This window comes from Scyliorhinus torazame, chromosome 13 (assembly GCF_047496885.1).
Source record: "Scyliorhinus torazame isolate Kashiwa2021f chromosome 13, sScyTor2.1, whole genome shotgun sequence".
Taxonomy (NCBI): Eukaryota; Metazoa; Chordata; class Chondrichthyes; order Carcharhiniformes; family Scyliorhinidae; genus Scyliorhinus; species Scyliorhinus torazame.
The window spans coordinates 180,363,486-180,382,968 of record NC_092719.1 but is presented as its reverse complement, the minus strand read 5'-3'; the positions used below and the strand labels follow the sequence as shown (position 1 = coordinate 180,382,968).

The 19,483-nt window shown below is 48.7% G+C and overlaps 1 protein-coding gene across 4 annotated transcripts in view; it reads right to left on the bottom strand.

The window, feature by feature from the left end:
* LOC140388403 (constitutive coactivator of PPAR-gamma-like protein 1) overlaps positions 1-19,483 on the bottom strand; it is a 209,436-nt gene that overhangs the window by 23,290 nt on the left and 166,663 nt on the right. The window lies entirely within an intron of this gene.

Sequence of the window (19,483 nt, the reverse complement as noted above, 5' to 3'; positions counted from 1 at the left end):
GGGTGAAGTTCGGGATGCTGCAGCCAGCGCGATTGTGGGTCACGTTCCAAGATCGGCACCACTATTTTGAAACGCCTGATGAGGCATGGAACTTTATCCAGTCTGAAAAAAAACTGAGGGTTTGTCGTGGGGGGGATGTTTACGGTGTTTACTGCGTTTGGGGAATGTTCTTTTTGTTTTGGTGGTGGGTGGGGATGGGTGAATGGATTTGATGTGGGGGCTGTGGGAGTGTGGGCATCGGTGTTGGAGGGGCAGGGCCCCACGGAGGAAGAGGGGGGGTGGAGGCCCGGGGATGGGGAGTTGGGGTAAGGCCGCAAAAAGGAGCTGTGGCAGAAGGGGCGGGGCCGGCTCAGACGGAAAGCACAGGCTTTTTCCCGCGTTAGGGATGGGGGCGGGGCCGGGCGGTGCTGGAGAGGGGCGCACAGACGGCCAAGGGGTGGGGGGGATTCTCACACTGGGGGGTCGATGGAATGGCGGGAGAGGCCGGGGTCAGCAGGAGTCAGCTGACTTACGGGAGTGTCATTGGGGGAGCAAAGGTAGCATTATGGATAGCACAATTGCTTCACAGCCCCAGGGTCCCAGGTTCGATTCCAGCTTGGGTCACTGTCTGTGCGGAGTCTGCACATCCTCCCCGTGTGCGCGTGGGTTTCCTCCGGGTGCTCCGGTTTCCTCCCACAGTCCAATGATGTGCAGGTTAGGTGGATTGGCCATGATAAATTGCCCTTAGTGTCCAAAATTGCCCTTAGAGTTGGGTGGGGTTACTGGGTTATGGGGATAGGGTGGAGGTGTTGACCTTGGGTAGGGTGCTCTTTCCAAGAGCCAGTGCAGACTCGATGGGCCGAATGGCCTCCTTCTGTACTGTAAATCCTATGTAAAATGGCTAGATGAGGATCTAACGGAGGAGGGGGAGGGGGAACTGGATTGCTGCTGCATTGGCCAAAGGGGAGCTGGAAGTAGGAGAAGTAGTCTGGGCGGGGTCCGCCACCTGGGGGGCTGGAGGGTGCGGGAGGCACGGGCACGTGGCTGGCCTAGAAAAGGAGATGGCTAGTCGGCCGGGGGGCTAGTAGCCCCCTGATCCGGCTGATAACCTGGAATGTGAGGGGCCTGAACGGGCCGGTCAAGAGGGCCCGGGTGTTCGCGCACTTAAAGGGACTGAAGGCAGACGTGGTTATGCTCCAGGAGACACATCTGAAGGTGGCAGATCAGGTTAGGCTGAGAAAGGGATGGGTAGGGCAGGTCTTTCATTCAGGGCTGGATGCGAAGAACAGAGGGGTTGCAATACTGGTGGGGAAGCGGGTGTCGTTTGAGGCACTGAATATTGTAGCGAATAATGGAGGTCGATATGTGATGGTGAGTGGTAGGTTGCAGGGGGTGCGGGTGGTACTGGTGAACGTCTATGCCCCGAATTGGGATGATGCCAGATTTATGAAACGCATGCTGGGTTGGATTCCGGATCTGGAGGTAGGAAGCTTGATAATGGGGGGGGGGGGTAAGACTTCAACACGGTGCTGGACCCAGCACTGGACCGCTCTAGGTCCAGGACGGGTAAGAGGCCGGCTGCGGCCAACGTGCTCAGGGGGTTTATGGACCAGATGGGGGGAGTGGATCCATGGAGGTTTGCCAGGCTGCAGGCCAGGGAATTTTCCTTCTTTTCCCACGTCCATAGAGCCTACTCCCGGATAGATTTTTTCATTTTGAGTAGGGCGCTAATCCCAAAAGTGGAGGGAACGGAATATTCGGCCATAGCCATCTCGGACCACGCCCCGCATTGGGTGGAGCTGGAGTTGGGGGAGGAGAGGGACCAGCGCCCGCTGTGGCGCCTCGATGTGGGACTGTTGGCGGATGATGGGGTGTGCGGGCGGGTGCGGGGTTGTATTGAAAGATACTTGGAGGCCAATGACAACGGGGAGGTGCAGGTGGGGGTAGTCTGGGAGGCGTTGAAGGCGGTGGCAAGGGGAGAGCTCATCTCCATTAGGGCCCACAGGGAGAAGGGAGAGAGGAGGAAGAGGTTGGTGGGGGAGATTTTAAGGGTGGACAGGAGTTCTGCAGAGGCCCCCGAGGAGGGGCTACTTAGGGAGCAACGGAACCTCCAGACGGAATTCGACCTGATCACCACGGGGAAAGCAGAGGCACAGTGGAGGAAAGCGCAAGGGGCGGCATATGAGTATGGGGAGAAGGCGAGTCGGATGCTGGCACATCAGCTTCGTAAGTGGGAGGCAGCGAGGGAGATTGGTGGAGTTAGAGGAGGGAATACGGTGCGGAGTGCGGTGAGAATAAACGAGGTATTTAGGGACTTTTATGGGGATCTGTACAGGTCTGAGCTCCCAGCATGGCAGGAGGGGATGCGAGGATTTCTAGAGCAGCTGAGATTCCCAAGGGTGGAGGAGGTTTGGGGGCGCCGATTGGGCTGGAGGAGCTGGTTAAAGGATTGGGGAACATGCAGGCGGGAAAGGCCCCGGGGCCGGATGGGTTCCCGGTTGAATTTTACAGGAAATACGTGGACCTGCTGGGCCCGTTGCTAGTGAGGACTTTTAATAAGGTGAGGGAGGAGGGGACCTTGCCCCCGACAATGTCCAGCACACTGATTTCTTTGATCTTGAAGCAGGACAAGGATCCATTGCAATGTGGGTCGTATAGACCGATCTCGCTCCTCAATGTTGACGCTAAGTTGCTGGCCAAGGTGCTGTCTCCGAGAATTGAGGACTGTGTCCCGGGGGTGATTCATGAGGACCAGACGGAATTTGTGAAGGGTAGGCAGCTAAATACAAATGTGCGGAGGCTCCTCAATATGATTATGATGCCCTCGGTGGAGGGGGAAGCGGAGGTAGTGGCAGCTATGGATGTGAAGGCCTTTGATCGGGTGGAGTGTGGGAGTATCTTTGGGAAGTTTTGCGGAGGTTTGGGTTCGGGGAGGGGTTCATCAGTTGGGTCAGGCTGCTACATAGAGCCCCGGTGGCGAGTGTGGCTACGAACCAGCGGAGGTCGGAGTACTTTCGGCTGTACCGGGGGACGAGGCAGGGGTGTCCCTTATCCCCCTTGTTGTTTGCACTGGCAATTGAGCCGCTGGCCATGGCACCGAGGGAGTGCAGGAAATGGAGGGGATTGGTTTGGGCGGGGGGGGGGGGGGGGAACACCGGGTGTCGGTGTATGCCGATGACCTGTTGTTGTATGTTGCAGATCCAGGATGGCGGAGGTCATGCGGATCTTTAGGGAGTTTGGGGACTTTTCGGGGTATAAACTCAACGTAGGGAAGAGTGAGCTCTTTGTGGTGCATTCAGGGGACCAGGGAAGGGGGATAGACGACCTACCGCTGAAGAGGGCAGAAAGGAGCTTTCGGTAACTGGGGATCCAAGTAGCTAGGAGTTGGGGGGCCCTGCACAAGCTCAATTTGACGCGGTTGGTGGAGCAGATGGAGGAGCATTTTAAAAGATGGGATATGCTGCCACTCTCACTAGCGAGTAGGGTGCAGTCCTTCCGAGGTTTCTCTTTGTGTTCCAGTGCCTTCCCATTTTGATCCCCAAGGCCTTTTTCAAACGGGTAAGCAGGAGTATCATGGGATATGTGTGGGCGAATAAGACCCACACAGGTGAAGATGGTGTTTCTGGGGCGTAGCAGGGACGGGGGGGGGGCTGCCGCTGCCGTATTTGTGTGGCTATTGGGCAACCAATGTGGCGATGATCCGTAAGTGGGTAATGGAGGGAGAGGGGGCGGCGTGGAAGAGGCAAGAGATGGCGTCCTGTGTGGGCACGAGCCTGAGGGTGCTGGTGACGGCACCGCTGCCGCTCTCGCCGACAAGGTACACCACGTGTCCAGCGGTGGCGGCGACGCTGAAGATCTGGGGGCAGTGGAGGCGACACAGGGGCGAGATGGGAGCCTCGGTTTGGTCCCCGATTCGGGAGAACCATTGGTTCGTCCCGGGAAGGATGGATGGGGGTTTTCGGAGCTGGCATCGGGCAGGGATTCGAAGAATGGGGGACCTGTTCATCGATGGGACGTTTGCGAGCCTCGGGGCGTTGGGAGAAGTTTGGCTACCCCCGGGAAACGCTTTCAGGTACATGCAAGTGAGGGTGTTTGTGAGGCGGCAGGTGAGGGAATTCCCGCTGCTTCCAGCACGTGGGATTCAGGACAGGGTGATTTCGGGTGTATGGGTTGGAGAAGGCAAGGTTTCGGCGATTTACCAGGAGCTGCAGGAAGAGGAGGAGGCCTCGGTGGAGGAGTTAAAGGGCAAGTGGGAGGAGGAGCTTGGGGAGGAGATAGATGAGGGTCTGTGGGCTGATGCCCTGAGTAGGGTTAATTCTTCCTCCTCTTGCGCCAGGCTCAGCCTAATACAGTTCAAAGTTACTCACAGAGCGCATATGACAGGGGCGAGGTTGAGTAGGTTCTTTGGGGTGGAGGACAGATGTGGGAGGTGCTCAGGGAGCCCAGCACATCACGTCCATATGTTCTGGTCATGCCCGTCGCTGGATGGGTTTTGGAGAAGTTTTGCGAGGACTATGTCCAAGGTAGTGAACGCCCGGGTCAAGCCGAACTGGGGATTAGCATTATTTGGGGTATCGGATGAGCCGCGAGTGCAGGAGGCGAAAGAGGCCGGTATTCTGGCCTTTGCGTCCCTGGTAGCCCGGCGGAGGACTTTGCTACGATGGAAAGATGCAAAGCCCCCTAGTGTGGAAGCTTGGACCAATGACATGGCAGGGTTCATCAAGCTGGAGAGGATAATGTTTGCCTTGCGAGGGTCTGTTGCACAGAACGGTGGCAACCATTCCTAGACTATCTCGCAGAGCGTTAGGAGGTCAGCAGCAGCAGCCCAGGGGCGGGCGTGCAGTTCTTTTAGGGTGGCGTTTGGGTTAAGGTGTTTTTTTTTCCCTATGTGTGTTTTTTACTGTTATATGGGGGGTTATTGTATATGGGGGAAATCCAATGTATAATTTCTGCTTGTTGTGTTCTTGTTTCTTTCTTCTTGTTGGGGGGGGGGGGTTGTTGAAAATTTGTTGAAAAATTTGAATAAATATATATTTTTAAAAATAAATAATTAATGTTATTCTCAGAATGCCTTGTACATGTTCCCACTGCCCTGATTCATACACCAATCAAATTTTATTGAATTAGGCTAGTCCCTCAAACAATTTCCATGGAATGAATATTTGTATGGTCTTGGCTGTCGAAGCACAGAAGAGAGGTGTCCCTAATGTTTTCACTTTATGATGACACGGTGGCACAGTGGTTAGCAGTGTTGCCTCACGACGGGGAGGACCTGGGTTTGATCCCAGCCCCGGGTCACTGTCCGTGTGGAGAACATAGAACATTACAGCGCAGTACAGGCCCTTTGGCCCTCTATGTTGCGCCGACCTGTGAAACCACTCTAAAGCCCATCTACACTATTTCCTTATCGTCCATATGTCTATCCAATGACCATTTGAATACCCTTAGTGTTGGCGAGTCCACTACTGTTGCAGGCAGGGCATTCCACGCCCTTACTACTCTCTGAGTAAAGAACCTACCTCTGACATCTGTCTTATATCTATCTCCCCTCAATTTAAAGCTACGTCCCCTCGTGCTAGACATCACCATCCGAGGAAAAAGGCTCTCACTGTCCACCCTATCCAATCCTCTGATCATCTTGTATGCCTCAATTAAGTCACCTCTTAACCTTCTTCTCTCTAACGAAAACAGCCTCATGTCCCTCAGCCTTTCCTCATAAGATCTTCCCTCAATACCAGGCAACATTCTGGTAAATCTCCTCTGCACCCTTTCCAATGCTTCCACATCCTTCCTATAATACGGCGACCAGAATTGCACGCAATACTCCAAATGCGGCCGCACCAGAGCTTTGTACAGCTGCAACATGACCTCATGGCTCCGAAACTCAATCCCTCTACCAATAAAAGCTAACACACCGTACGCCTTCTTAACAACCCTCTCAACCTGAGTGGCAACTTTCAGGGATCTATGTACATGGACACCGAGATCTCTCTGCTCATCCACACTGCCAAGAATCTTACCATTAGCCCAGTACTCTGTCTTCCTGTTATTCCTTCCAAAATGAATCACCTCACTTTTCTGCATTAAACTCCATTTGCCACCTCTCAGCCCAGCAGCTTATCTATGTCCCTCTGTAACTTGTAACATCCTTCCGCACTGTCCACAACGCCACCGACTTTAGTGTCATCTGCAAATTTACTCACCCATCCTTCTACGCCCTCCTCCAGGTCATTTATAAAAATGACAAACAGCAGTGGCCCCAAAACAGATCCTTGTGGCACACCACTAGTAACTGGACTCCAGTCTGAACACTTCCCATCAACCACCACCCTTTGTCTTCTTCCAGCTAGCCAATTTCTGATCCAAACTGCTAAATCTCCCTGAATCCCATGCTTCCGTATTTTCTGCAGTAGCCTACCGTGGGGAACCTTATCAAACGCTTTACTGAAATCCATATACACATCAACTGCTTTACCCTCATCCACCTGTTTGGTCACCTTCTCAAAGAACTCAATAAGGTTTGTGAGGCACGACCTACCCATCACAAAACTGTGTTGACTATCTCTAATCAAATTATTCCTTTCCAGATGATTATACACCCGATCTCTTATAAAGTCTTTCCAAGACTTTGCCCACAATAGAAGTAAGGCTCACTGGTCTATAGTTACCGGGGTTGTCTCTACTCCCCTTCTTGAACAAGGGGACAACATTTGCTATCCTCCAGTCTTCTGGCACTATTCCTGTAGACAAAGATGACTTAAAGATCAAAGCCAAAGGCTCAGCAATCTCCTCCCTAGCTTCCTAGAGAATCCTAGGATAAATCCCATCTGGCCCAGGGGACTCGTCTATTTTCACACTTTCCAGAATTGTTAACACCACCTCCTTATGAACCTCAAGCCCTTCTAGTCTAGTAGCCTGAATCTCAGTATTCTCCTCAACAACATTGTCTTTTTCCTGTGTGAATACTGACGAAACATATTCATTTAGCACCTCTCCTATCTCCTCGGACTCCAAGCACAACTTCCCACTACTGTCCTTGACTGGCCCTACTCTTTGCACATTCTCCCCATGTCTGCGTGGGTCTCATCCCCACAATCCAAAGATGTGCAGGCTAGGTGAGTTGGCCACTCTAAATTGCCCCTTAATTGAAAAATTGCTTTTTAAAAAAAAAATGTTTTGACTTTTAAGCTCCCCAAGTCAAGGCCTTCACAGTAGCCAAGCCACTAATGGGTGGCTATAACAATGAAATCACTCCCTTTACTGAAAATGCAGTACTTGCCGATGCACAATTAATGGACTTCTGACTCGCCACGTCGGCCAGTGGGAAACATGCCCACCACTGCACTTGGTCTCCAGAACAGACAATTCTGCCTTCTGTGTCTGTTCTAATGAAGTAACAGAGCTTTTTAGAAACAACTGCAAGGCGACGATTCGTCACTGTGTTCACCTGCACCCTCCACAAGCAGAGAGACAAACATCTCAGTGGTTCATGGGTCTAGATTAGGCATGGGTCACTTTCCGGAGAACAGCTAGTTGACAGGTCTCTGCAATAGTCAGAAACAGTGAAACCCAGATCTCTGGCACTGGGAGGACTGTTGGAGATGATGGAGTCAGATGAAGAGTCTCTGCAAGCAGCCAACTCTATGGTGGAGATGTAACAATAGCCAAAGGAAAATAAGGTAGAGCTATGAGAGGAAAACAAAAGGTTACAGCAAAGGATGGGGCAGCCCGTCCATGTTCTCTCTGACACTGTGGCTCTGATATTCGAGGTCTGGGGTCTTCACGGGAAGGGTGGTGGCCGCCTTGGATACCCTGATGAGATCAATCAGTGGCAAGATGAGGCAGGGCATCTTACCAACCTCCCTCCAGGGGACCCTACTCTTCAGAGAGTAGGTAAGGCAGGGACCTTCAGGCACTCATAGGGAGGAGGACAAGCAGTTCGAGACCCCAGAGCCATCCACATAGGTAACTCAAGTGTGTCTAGCAAATCCTAATCTGCTCTGCCTGCCACCCCATCACCTCCAGCTGGACAGGTCAAGGAGGGCCCACTTGCCACACAGCAGGAGATCCAAAGCAGGCCAGGGTCCTCCAGGTTTCGACCCTCTAGAGGATGTACTCTACAGTCATCAAAGCTAACAGGCATAGCAATCAGCATGCTGCTTCCAACTCTGCTGTGGAGGTCAGGACCACCAAGCTGTAGCGGTAAGGTTAGAAAAATGAAGAAACTTTGACATCACCTTGGGGTCACGGGTGTTCAATCACTGTATATATCATGCACCTTTATAAATATATTCGCTGTTCATGGGATCAGTCTCATCATTTGAAAGCATTGTGCATATGCCTCTTATTGGAAGGGTGACCATGCTCCCACTCGGTAATCGCCTGTGTGTGAGAGCCTCACATTCATGTGATGTGTAGCTGAGTCATATTTACTGGAAGTATTTACAAATTATGTTAGCAATCTATACTCCTTACAAGACAACATGGAGTGAGGTACGTTCAATAGCCTTGGACAGTTCGCTGTAATTGTTTCAAGGCTGCCTTCATTGGTAGCTCCAAAGCACAAGATCTGGAACCATGATGGTCTCTCCATCCATGCACGCTTAAGTTTCTCATTAAGGTGGTAATGACTGCATCAAGTCCTTTGACAAAAGTGTTTGCACTGTTATACTGACTTTCTCCTCCCAGATGCACAGATACAAGGTTTGCCACTGACCTTTCCAAAGATTAAGGCCTAGTGAGTCATGAGGGTTGAAGGTGCAAATCTGAATACTGAGCTTGCTCTTGATGCTACTGGTTGTAAAGGGTTTTCAGTGCACTGGCCCGGTCCCTTTGCCTGCATCTTACTCCTAGAATCTTGTGGAAATCAGTGTGGCACGGGCACATCTTCCATGTTGTGCTTCTTCATTGGTATCCTCACGTGGAAGCTGATCCTCATGTTCCTCTTCAGGTTCCTGCCCTTGCTGATTTCCATTGTCGGAGGAACTCTCAGCCTCCTCCATGTCTCCCTTTGGCAAGGGATCCCGGTTTCAAACGCCAGATTGTGACGGATACAACTGACCACGATTATGCGGAGAGTACTGAAGAGCCCCACCTGAGCGGACCAAACCTTGGAAACGCATCTTCACTATGCCAATGGTCCGCTTGATGATGGATTGCATCAAACTATGCGCCACGTTGTAGCTCTCCTCTGAGGACGATGCATGGGTGCCATGAGCAATTGTCTGAGCGGGTATTATCCCCAAGCAGTCAGACCCATAATCATGGAGGCTCGTCGAATATGTAAGGCACCTGGGAGTGACTCATGATATGTGCATCGTCTCATGGGAACTCCCAGGGTACCTGCCACAAATGTGCATGATGTGCTTCTGATGACTGCACACCAGTTGACCGTTCCGGGAGTGGAACTCTTTCCTGTTGATCAGGAGTTGCTGTTATGGAGCTCTCAAAGCCAACATGTGGGTATTCAGTTACACTCAGTACTATAGGGAAATCTGGGATGGATCCAAACATCAGAAACCTAGCAGCCTGACAAGTTTCATTGAGTGCTAACTTAACATGGTGATGAACCACTATTTAAGTGATCTCTCACCTCCTTGATACCTTTATGTGTTGAGGATTGTGCGATGTCACGTAGGTTCCGAGTGGGTTCTTTTTTTTAAATATAAATTTAGAATACCCAATTCTATTTTTCACAATTAAGGGGCAATTTAGTGTGGCCAATCCACCTACCGTGCATATAATTTTGGCTTGTGGGCACGAGACCCACACAGACACGGGGAGAATGTGCAAACTCCACACGAACAGTGACGCAGGACCGGGATCGAATCCGGGTCCTCAGCGTTGTGAGGCAGCAGTGCTAACCACTGTGCCACCGTGCTGCCCCCCTTGTGGATTCTTGGAACAATCCTTAAGCAAACAAATTGAGCATGTTGGTGAGCTTCAGAGGCACTGGCCAGGTCTGTCTTCCTAGTCCGTGGGGCATTAGATTCTCCTGCAGAATGTGGCAGTTTTGATCCACCACATCACTTGCAAGTGCAGTCGTGCGCAGCATCGTCTTTTGCTCATCTCCAGATAGGAAAGTCTTCTTCAGTAGAACCTTGTGGGTGCAAGTCGCCTCCATGAAATGGATTTAACCTCCTCATCTTTGGGTCTTGCCGAGGCTCCGCTGGACCATGGACCGCTGGCCAGGCCTGCTCTCGAATTTGCACTAGGCGGTCCCGGGTCCTTTGCCCTCTCAATCGGATGACTGCCATCAAGAAGGAAACACAGAGAGCAAGCTCCATTCTCCCTGTAGACCGACAGATGAATGGATACTGAGCAAATATAGACCTCCCACTCGCCAACAGAAAGCAACCATCATACCCTAGGGCTGTCTGCAAGTCTAGCTTTTTGCTGATACAGCCTTGTAGCTGAGGTGCAAACTCACAGGTCTAGGTGATCAAGATGCCAACCCTGATACTTAACATCTCAATCCCAAAGAGTTTGGAAGGTGTTTGGACCCATTCATGAAATGTGCCACCTTACTAAAGGCATTTCAAAAATCTCTGATCCAGTATTCTGATTCAACCCAATTTACATTTCATAGGCTTTTACTGATGATCGTGCAGATATGCAGCAGCTGTACTTCCGTACCGTTTGCCTGCATTTTCATTCTCACATTCATCTGTTATGGCTCAAATGGAGCAACTGAATTGTGAAAGCTAATAACTCTTGCAGTCTCTCGATAAGGAAAAAGGCAATTGCTCCAACTGCATCTTCTCAAGGAAGCCTTCCCCTTTTCTCCCAGCTCTGACTCTATTTTAATCTTGTGATTCTTAGCAGTTCAAGACTGCTCCCTGAATGGCTCATTTGTCTAGTGATGGGCACATCCCACACTGCCTGTAACCCCTCCGGTGCAGATTCTTTTCCAGCTTCGATTTTAACCTATACAATAGGTATTGGGGGGGGGGGGGTTTCAAGGTGGTAGTGCTACATTTTGTACCCGAGACCAGGTTCGACGCTCCCTGTCAGTGTTTGGTTTTCTCCAATCTTCCTGGAACCTCATGATGTGCAGGAAGATCTCCCTTTGGTTATTCTCCAGCCTACTCCATTAACCTTTGGATCCCATTGTCATTGTGGTAGACATTCCAGCCTTCCCCTCTGAACCCATCACTGTTGATGTCACCCTGCCCCCATGTCAACCGTACCCCTCCCCATTTCAAGGTTATGTGCACGGTCACATGCAGAGAGCTCTCCCCACCCCCTCCCAAAACTGATCACAATACAGTCTCCCTCCCCCCGCGAGTCTCTGTGCAACCCATCCCTCTTGTGCCACGCTAACACAACACAAAATCCAACCGGCCATGAAAGTGATGAAGGGAGGGGAAAATTCCAATTTGAATTCCTGCCGGGCAGGATTCCGACTTTTGGCCCGTCTCCAAATGTTCTGCTTCCGCGTGCCATGAAATCCGCTGCAGGCAGGACTGGAAAATTCCATCCATAGATTGGGATAACAGTGTCAGGACAATCTTGTCTGGGAAGGGTAGAATGGTCACAAAACTGAATTGTATTTTTGTTCACATAGTATGCAGAGGGTAGAAACCGATGGGCATACCTAAATGACAATAGACATTCTACGAGCTGAATTTTCCCAAGTACCAAACCAGTGGCAAAGCCTTCTAACTCAGCAGCATAAATTTGCAAATGTCTATGATTTTTGTCATGCGAGTACCTTTAAGAAATGGGTGTTTATAAATGGATGGGTATATAAATATCTGTAGTGAGAGTACCTTTAAGAAATGGGTGTTTACTACTGCAGTGATGTCAGACAGTGTGTGGAGCTGGGCTGTGTCAGCTTTTTACTTTTGTTTTAGGCTGTTTGCTGCAGGGCGTGTTTTAGTTTTGTTTTCAGTGTGGGAGCTGAAGCCAGACAAAGCAGCTGTACTGTTGATCTCTCTGCCATGAAAAGACTATCTCTTGATCATTTGGTGAATTCAGAATTATAAATGTTTTCAGTAGTGACTTTAACCTGATGTGCTTCTGATAAAGGTTTTGTTTTTAAGTCGTACGGATGTTAAAAAGGAAAGCTTAAAGGTTTACTTAGTGTTGTAGTCTTTGGGGGTTGTATTTGAATTAATGGCTGCTAAGATGTTCACTGCATGTTTTAAAAAGGTGAACTTGAGTTCATAGAATAAAAATTATTTAGCGTTAAAAAATATTTTTCCATTTCTGCTGTACCACACCTGTAGAGTGGGCCGTGTGCTCCCCATACCACAATCTATTGAAAGTTGTATCAGGTGAACTCCATGATACACTTTACACTCTCTAAACCCTGGCCCATAACATTTTCCATCCATTGACACTCATGGGCAGGTAATTGCAAGGTTGCGCATCAGCCTTCTTTGTGTGGCCCTGTATGGAACCTAAAAATAAATCCACCCTACTGTTCCAAAGGTTAATTTGATGTTTTTTTCTTCGTCTCGTGACTTTTACTTATGAACATTGTTTTCACTAAATTGTTCACGTCATTTAAAAACATTCCTAGCTCCTTAAAAAGTGAAAATGAATGATGTTTCTGAATGTCTAAAAAATGAATGATAGTATTTTCTATCGAGCAACACATTTGTTAATTATACATTCAGGAAGAATAACAAACATAACAAATTGCCTTGGGTCAATAGTACTGGCTGCTTAATACAAGCATTTCTTCTTGAATAAAATGATCAACCAACATTTTTACTCAAGTCACATGAGTAATGTAGACCAATGACATGTGGTTATAAATAAAGAACACTGAACACGAATATACGGAGGTTGTTAGGGGTAATGATGATGGCCCCACCAGAGGGAGAAACGGAGATAGTAGTGGCGATGGATGCCGAGAAAGCATTTGATAGAGTGGAGTGGGATTATTTGTGGGAGGTGTTGAGGAGATTTGGTTTTGGAGAGGGGTATGTTAGATGGGTGCAGCTGTTGTATAGGGCCCCAGTGGCGAGCGTGGTCACGAATGGACGGGGATCTGCATATTTTCGGCTCCATAGAGGGACAAGGCAGGGATGCCCTCTGTCCCCATTATTGTTTGCACTGGCGATTGAGCCCCTGGCGATAGCGTTGAGGGGTTCCAAGAAGTGGAGGGGAGTACTTAGAGGAGGAGAAGAGCACCGGGTATCTTTGTATGCGGACGATTTGTTACTATACGTGGCGGACCCGGCGGAGGGGATGCCAGAAATAATGCGGATACTTGGGGAGTTTGGGGATTTTTCAGGGTATAAATTGAACATGGGGAAAAGTGAGTTGTTTGTGGTGCATCCAGGGGAGCAGAGTAGAGAAATAGAGGACCTACCGTTGAGGAAGGTAACAAGGGACTTTCGTTACCTGGGGATCCAGATAGCTAAGAATTGGGGCACATTGCATAGGTTAAATTTAACGCGGTTGGTGGAACAGATGGAGGAGGATTTCAAGAGATGGGATATGGTATCCCTGTCAATGGCAGGGAGGGTGCAGGCGGTTAAGATGGTGGTCCTCCCGAGATTCCTCTTTGTGTTTCAGTGCCTCCCGGTGGTGATCACGAAGGCTTTTTTAAAAAGGATTGAAAAGAGCATCATGGGTTTTGTGTGGGCCGGGAAGACCCCGAGAGTGAGGAAGGGATTCTTACAGCGTAGCAGGGATAGGGGGGGGCTGGCACTACCGAGCCTAAGTGAGTATTATTGGGCCGCTAATATTTCAATGGTGAGTAAGTGGATGGGAGAGGAGGAGGGAGCGGCGTGGAAGAGATTAGAGAGGGCGTCCTGTAGGGGGACTAGCCTACAGGCTATGGTGACAGCCCCATTGCCGTTCTCACCGAGGAACTACACCACAAGCCCGGTGGTGGTGGCTACACTGAAGATTTGGGGACAGTGGAGACGGCATAGGGGAAAGACTGGAGCCTTGGGGGGGTCCCCGATAAGAAACAACCATAGGTTTGCCCCGGGGGGAATGGATGGGGGATATGGAATGTGGCAAAGAGCAGGAATAACGCAACTGAAAGATCTGTTTGTGGATGGGAAGTTCGCGAGTCTGGGAGCGCTGACCGAGAAATATGGGTTGCCCCAAGGGAATGCATTCAGGTATATGCAACTGAGGGCTTTTGCGAGGCAACAGGTGAGGGAATTCCCGCAGCTCCCGACACAAGAGGTGCAGGACAGAGTGATCTCAAAGACATGGGTGGGGGATGGTAAGGTGTCAGATATATATAGGGAAATGAGGGGCGAAGGGGAGACTATGGTAGATGAACTAAAAGGGAAATGGGAAGAAGAGCTGGGGGAGGAGATCGAGGAGGGGCTGTGGGCAGATGCCCTAAGCAGGGTAAACTCGTCGTCCTCGTGTGCCAGGCTAAGCCTGATTCAGTTTAAGGTATTACACAGGGCACATATGACTGGAGCACGGCTCAGTAAATTTTTTGGGGTGGAGGATAGGTGTGCGAGGTGCTCGAGAAGCCCAGCGAATCATACCCATATGTTTTGGTCATGCCCGGCACTACAGGGGTTTTGGATGGGGGTGACAAAGGTGCTTTCAAAAGTAGTAGGAGTCTGGGTCGAACCAAGCTGGGGGTTGGCTATATTTGGGGTTGCACAAGAGCCGGGAGTGCAGGAGGCAAGAGAGGCTGATGTTTTGGCCTTTGCGTCCCTAGTAGCCCGGCGCAGGATATTGCTAATGTGGAAAGAAGCCAAGCCCCCGGGGGTGGAGACCTGGATAAATGACATGGCGGGGTTTATAAAGCTAGAGCGGATTAAGTTCGTCCTAAGGGGGTCGGCTCAAGGGTTCACCAGGCGGTGGCAACCGTTCGTCGAATACCTCGCAGAAAGATAGACGGAATGGGAAAAAGAAGGCAGCAGCAGCAGCCCAGGATCGGGGGGGGGGGGGGGAGAACCAGAAGGACTCTCAGGGTTGTTAATATATACTGTATAGCATGTATAGGTCGTTGCTACAGATAATTATATATTGGACTGTTAAATTATATTTTTGGAGAGTGTTACTTGTGACAAGGCAGTTGCCAATTAGGGCTAGTTTTCATTTTTGTTATTTATTATTTATTCATTTTTTGTTTATAAAATAGGTCATTGTTATTTGTGTTGTTATAATATTGTGTAAAGGATGCACAATGTACTGTGTTGGTTGACCAAAAATTTTCAATAAAATATTTAATAAAAAAAAAAATAAAGAACATTTTGTTTGATGGGTTTCAAAAGTTGTTATTTTAATTTTTAGCATAACTGCAAAGAATGTTGTGCCAATGGCAAATTTACTATTGTTCAGTTGATCAAAAACTTAAATGTTACTGTCTAAACTAGTATGGCAGGGGGGTGGGTACGGGAGCAATAGGTCAGAAGGTGAGAGCATTGAGGGAGAACTAGGGAATAGGGACAGTGTGGCTCTGAGTCAGAGCAGACGGGGAAAAGTTGCTGAACACAGCGGGTCTGGTGGCCTGAAGTGCATGTGTTTTAATGCAAGGAGCATTACGGGTAAGGCAGATGAACTTAGAGCTTGGATTACTACTTGGAACTATGATGTTATTGCCATTACAGAGACCTGGTTGAGGGAAGGGCAGGATTGGCAGCTAAACGTTCCAGGATTTAGATGTTTCAGGCGGGATAGAGGGGGATGTAAAAGGGGAGGCGGAGTTGCGCTACTTGTTCGGGAGAATATCACAGCTATACTGCGAGAGGACACCTCAGAGGGCAGTGAGGCTATATGGGTAGAGATCAGGAATAAGAAGGGTGCAGTCACAATGTTGGGGGTATACTACAGGCCTCCCAACAGCCAGCGGGAGATAGAGGAGCAGGTAGGTAGGCAGATTTTGGAAAAGAGTAAAAACAACAGGGTTGTGGTGATGGGAGACTTCAACTTCCCCAATATTGACTGGGACTCACTTAGTGCCAGGGGCTTAGACGGGGCGGAGTTTGTAAGGAGCATCCAGGAGGGCTTCTTAAAACAATATGTAAACAGTCCAACTAGGGAAGGGGCAGTACTGGACCTGGTATTGGGGAATGAGCCCGGCCAGGTGGTAGATGTTTCAGTAGGGGAGCATTTCGGTAACAGTGACCACAATTCAGTAAGTTTTAAAGTACTGGTGGACAAGGATAAGAGTGGTCCGAGGATGAATGTGCTAAATTGGGGGAAGGCTAATTATGACAATATTAGGCGGGAACTGAAGAACATAGATTGGGGGCGGATGTTTGAGGGCAAATCAACATCTGACATGTGGGAGGCTTTCAAGTGTCAGTTGAAGGGAATACAGGACAGGCATGTTCCTGTGAGGAAGAAAGATAAATACGGCAATTTTCGGGAACCTTGGATGACGAGTGATATTGTAGGCCTCGTCAAAAAGAAAAAGGAGGCATTTGTCAGGGCTAAAAGGCTGGGAACAGATGAAGCCTGTGTGGCATATAAGGAAAGTAGGAAGGAACTTAAGCAAGGAGTCAGGAGGGCTAGAAGGGGTCATGAAAAGTCATTGGCAAATAGGGTTAAGGAAAATCCCAAGGCTTTTTACACGTACATAAAAAGCAAGAGGGTAGCCAGGGAAAGGGTTGGCCCACTGAAGGATAGGCAAGGGAATCTATGTGTGGAGCCAGAGGAAATGGGCGAGGTACTAAATGAATACTTTGCATCAGTATTCACCAAAGAGAAGGAATTGGTAGATGTTGAGTCTGGAGAAGGGGGTGTAGATAGCCTGGGTCACATTGTGATCCAAAAAGACGAGGTGTTGGGTGTCTTAAAAAATATTAAGGTAGATAAGTCCCCAGGGCCTGATGGGATCTACCCCAGAATACTGAAGGAGGCTGGAGAGGAAATTGCTGAGGCCTTGACAGAAATCTTTGGATCCTCGCTGTCTTCAGGGGATGTCCCGGAGGACTGGAGAATAGCCAATGTTGTTCCTCTGTTTAAGAAGGGTAGCAAGGATAATCCCGGGAACTGCAGGCCGGTGAGCCTTACTTCAGTGGTAGGGAAATTACTGGAGAGAATTCTTCGAGACAGGATCTACTCCCATTTGGAAGCAAATGGACGTATTAGTGAGAGGCAGCACGGTTTTGTGAAGGGGAGGTCGTGTCTCACTAACTTGATAGAGTTTTTCGAGGAGGTCACTAAGATGATTGATGCAGGTAGGGCAGTAGATGTTGTCTATATGGACTTCAGTAAGGCCTTTGACAAGGTCCCTCATGGTAGACTAGTACAAAAGGTGAAGTCACACGGGATCAGGGGTGAACTGGCAAGGTGGATACAGAACTGGCTAGGCCATAGAAGGCAGAGGGTAGCAATGGAGGGATGCTTTTCTAATTGGAGGGCTGTGACCAGTGGTGTTCCACAGGGATCAGTGCTGGGACCTTTGCTCTTTGTAGTATATATAAATGATTTGGAGGAAAATGTAACTGGTCTGATTAGTAAGTTTGCAGACGACACAAAGGTTGGTGGAATTGCGGATAGCGATGAGGACTGTCTGAGGATACAGCAGGATTTAGATTGTCTGGAGACTTGGGCGGAGAGATGGCAGATGGAGTTTAATCCGGACAAATGTGAGGTAATGCATTTTGGAAGGGCTAATGCAGGTAGGGAATATACAGTGAATGGTAGAACCCTCAAGAGTATTGAAAGTCAAAGAGATCTAGGAGTACAGGTCCACAGGTCATTGAAAGGGAAACGCAACACAGGTGGAGAAGGTAGTCAAGAAGGCATACGGCATGCTTGCCTTTATTGGCCGGGGCATTGAGTATAAGAATTGGCAAGTCATGTTGCAGCTGTATAGAACCTTAGTTAGGCCACACTTGGAGTATAGTGTTCAATTCTGGTCGCCACACTACCAGAAGGATGTGGAGGCTTTAGAGAGGGTGCAGAAGAGATTTACCAGAATGTTGCCTGGTATGGAGGGCATAAGCTATGAGGAGCGATTGAATAAACTCGGTTTGTTCTCTCTGGAACGAAGGAGGTTGAGGGGCGACCTGATAGAGGTATACAAAATTATGAGGGGCATAGACAGAGTGGATAGTCAGAGGCTTTTCCCCAGGGTAGAGGGGTCAATTACTAGGGGGCATAGGTTTAAGGTGAGAGGGGCAAGGTTTAGAGTAGATGTACGAGGCAAGTTTTTTACGCAGAGGGTAGTGGGTGCCTGGAACTCGCTACCGGAGGAGGTAGTGGAAGCAGGGACGATAGGGACATTTAAGGGGCATCTTGACAAATATATGAATAGGATGGGAATAGAAGGATACGGACCCAGGAAGTGTAGAAGATTGTAGTTTAGTCGGGCAGTATGGTCGGCGCGGGCTTGGAGGGCCGAAGGGCCTGTTCCTGTGCTGTACATTTCTTTGTTCTTGTTCTTTGAATCAAACCCAGATCTAAGGAATGGTCAATGATTAAACTTCATGCTCACTACATATTTTAAAATTTGCAGAAAATCAAAGACAATTAAAAAAACCTCAGCTTTTTAAACATTATTCTCACATCACACTGAAGAGTTAGCATCCGCTTTCATATTAATTTCCTTGTTCTGCATTTCACTTATTTGAACATCAAGTCAGTATTTTAAACTTTAAAAAGGGCAATAACAGAGTGCAGGAAAGCTGAGCTGACTAAAGTGATTTGGTAAATTAGGCTAAGAGATTAGGCTAAGAGATTAGTCAATAGAGATATAGTGGCAGAATGCACAGAATAGATACATTCTAATATGTAAGCAAAAGTCCAAGGAACTGATCCACCTTCCGTGTTTAACTAGAGAGGTTAAAAATAGTATCAAACATAGAAAAAGCATATAATTGTACAAAGGCAGGTGGTAAGTCGGAAGATTGGACATAATATAAGAACAGCAAAGGATGATTAGAAGATTACTAAGGATGGAATAATTAAAGTATGAAAGCTATCGAGAAATATAAAAACAGATAGTAAGACTTTTTATAAGGTTTTAAAAAAGAAAAAAGTTAACAAAGTGAGTTTTGGTCCCACAGAAAGGGAGTCTGGAGAATTGATAATGAAAAACAAGGAGATGGCAGATTAATTGAACAGGTATTTTGCATCAGTCTTCACTGCAGAGGATACAAGTAACATCCTAGAAGCAGCTATAAATCAGGAAATTGATGGGATGGAAAATTATAGTCATCAGACAAGTGGTTATGTGTAAACTGTTGGAGCTGCGAGCGCTAATGGATTTCAACCTAGGGTCTTAAAAACGTTTCTCGGAGAATGGGAGAAAAGAATTATGACACTAAAAGATTTATTTCTTGGGGGCCGTTTTGCGGGATTGAAGCAGCTGGGAGCGAAGAATGGGCTGGAGCAGGGGGAAATATTTAGATACCTGCAGGTTCAAGACTTTGCCAGAAAGGAGATACAGAGCTTCCCAGTAGAACCTCCTTCCATATTGCTGGAAGAGGTGCTGACGACAGGGGGACTGGAGAAGGGGGTAGTATCGGCGATTTACAGGGCTATTTTGGAGAAGGCGCCACTAGAAGGGAGCAAAGCAAAGTGGGAAGATGAGTTGGGAGAGGATATGGAGGAGTTC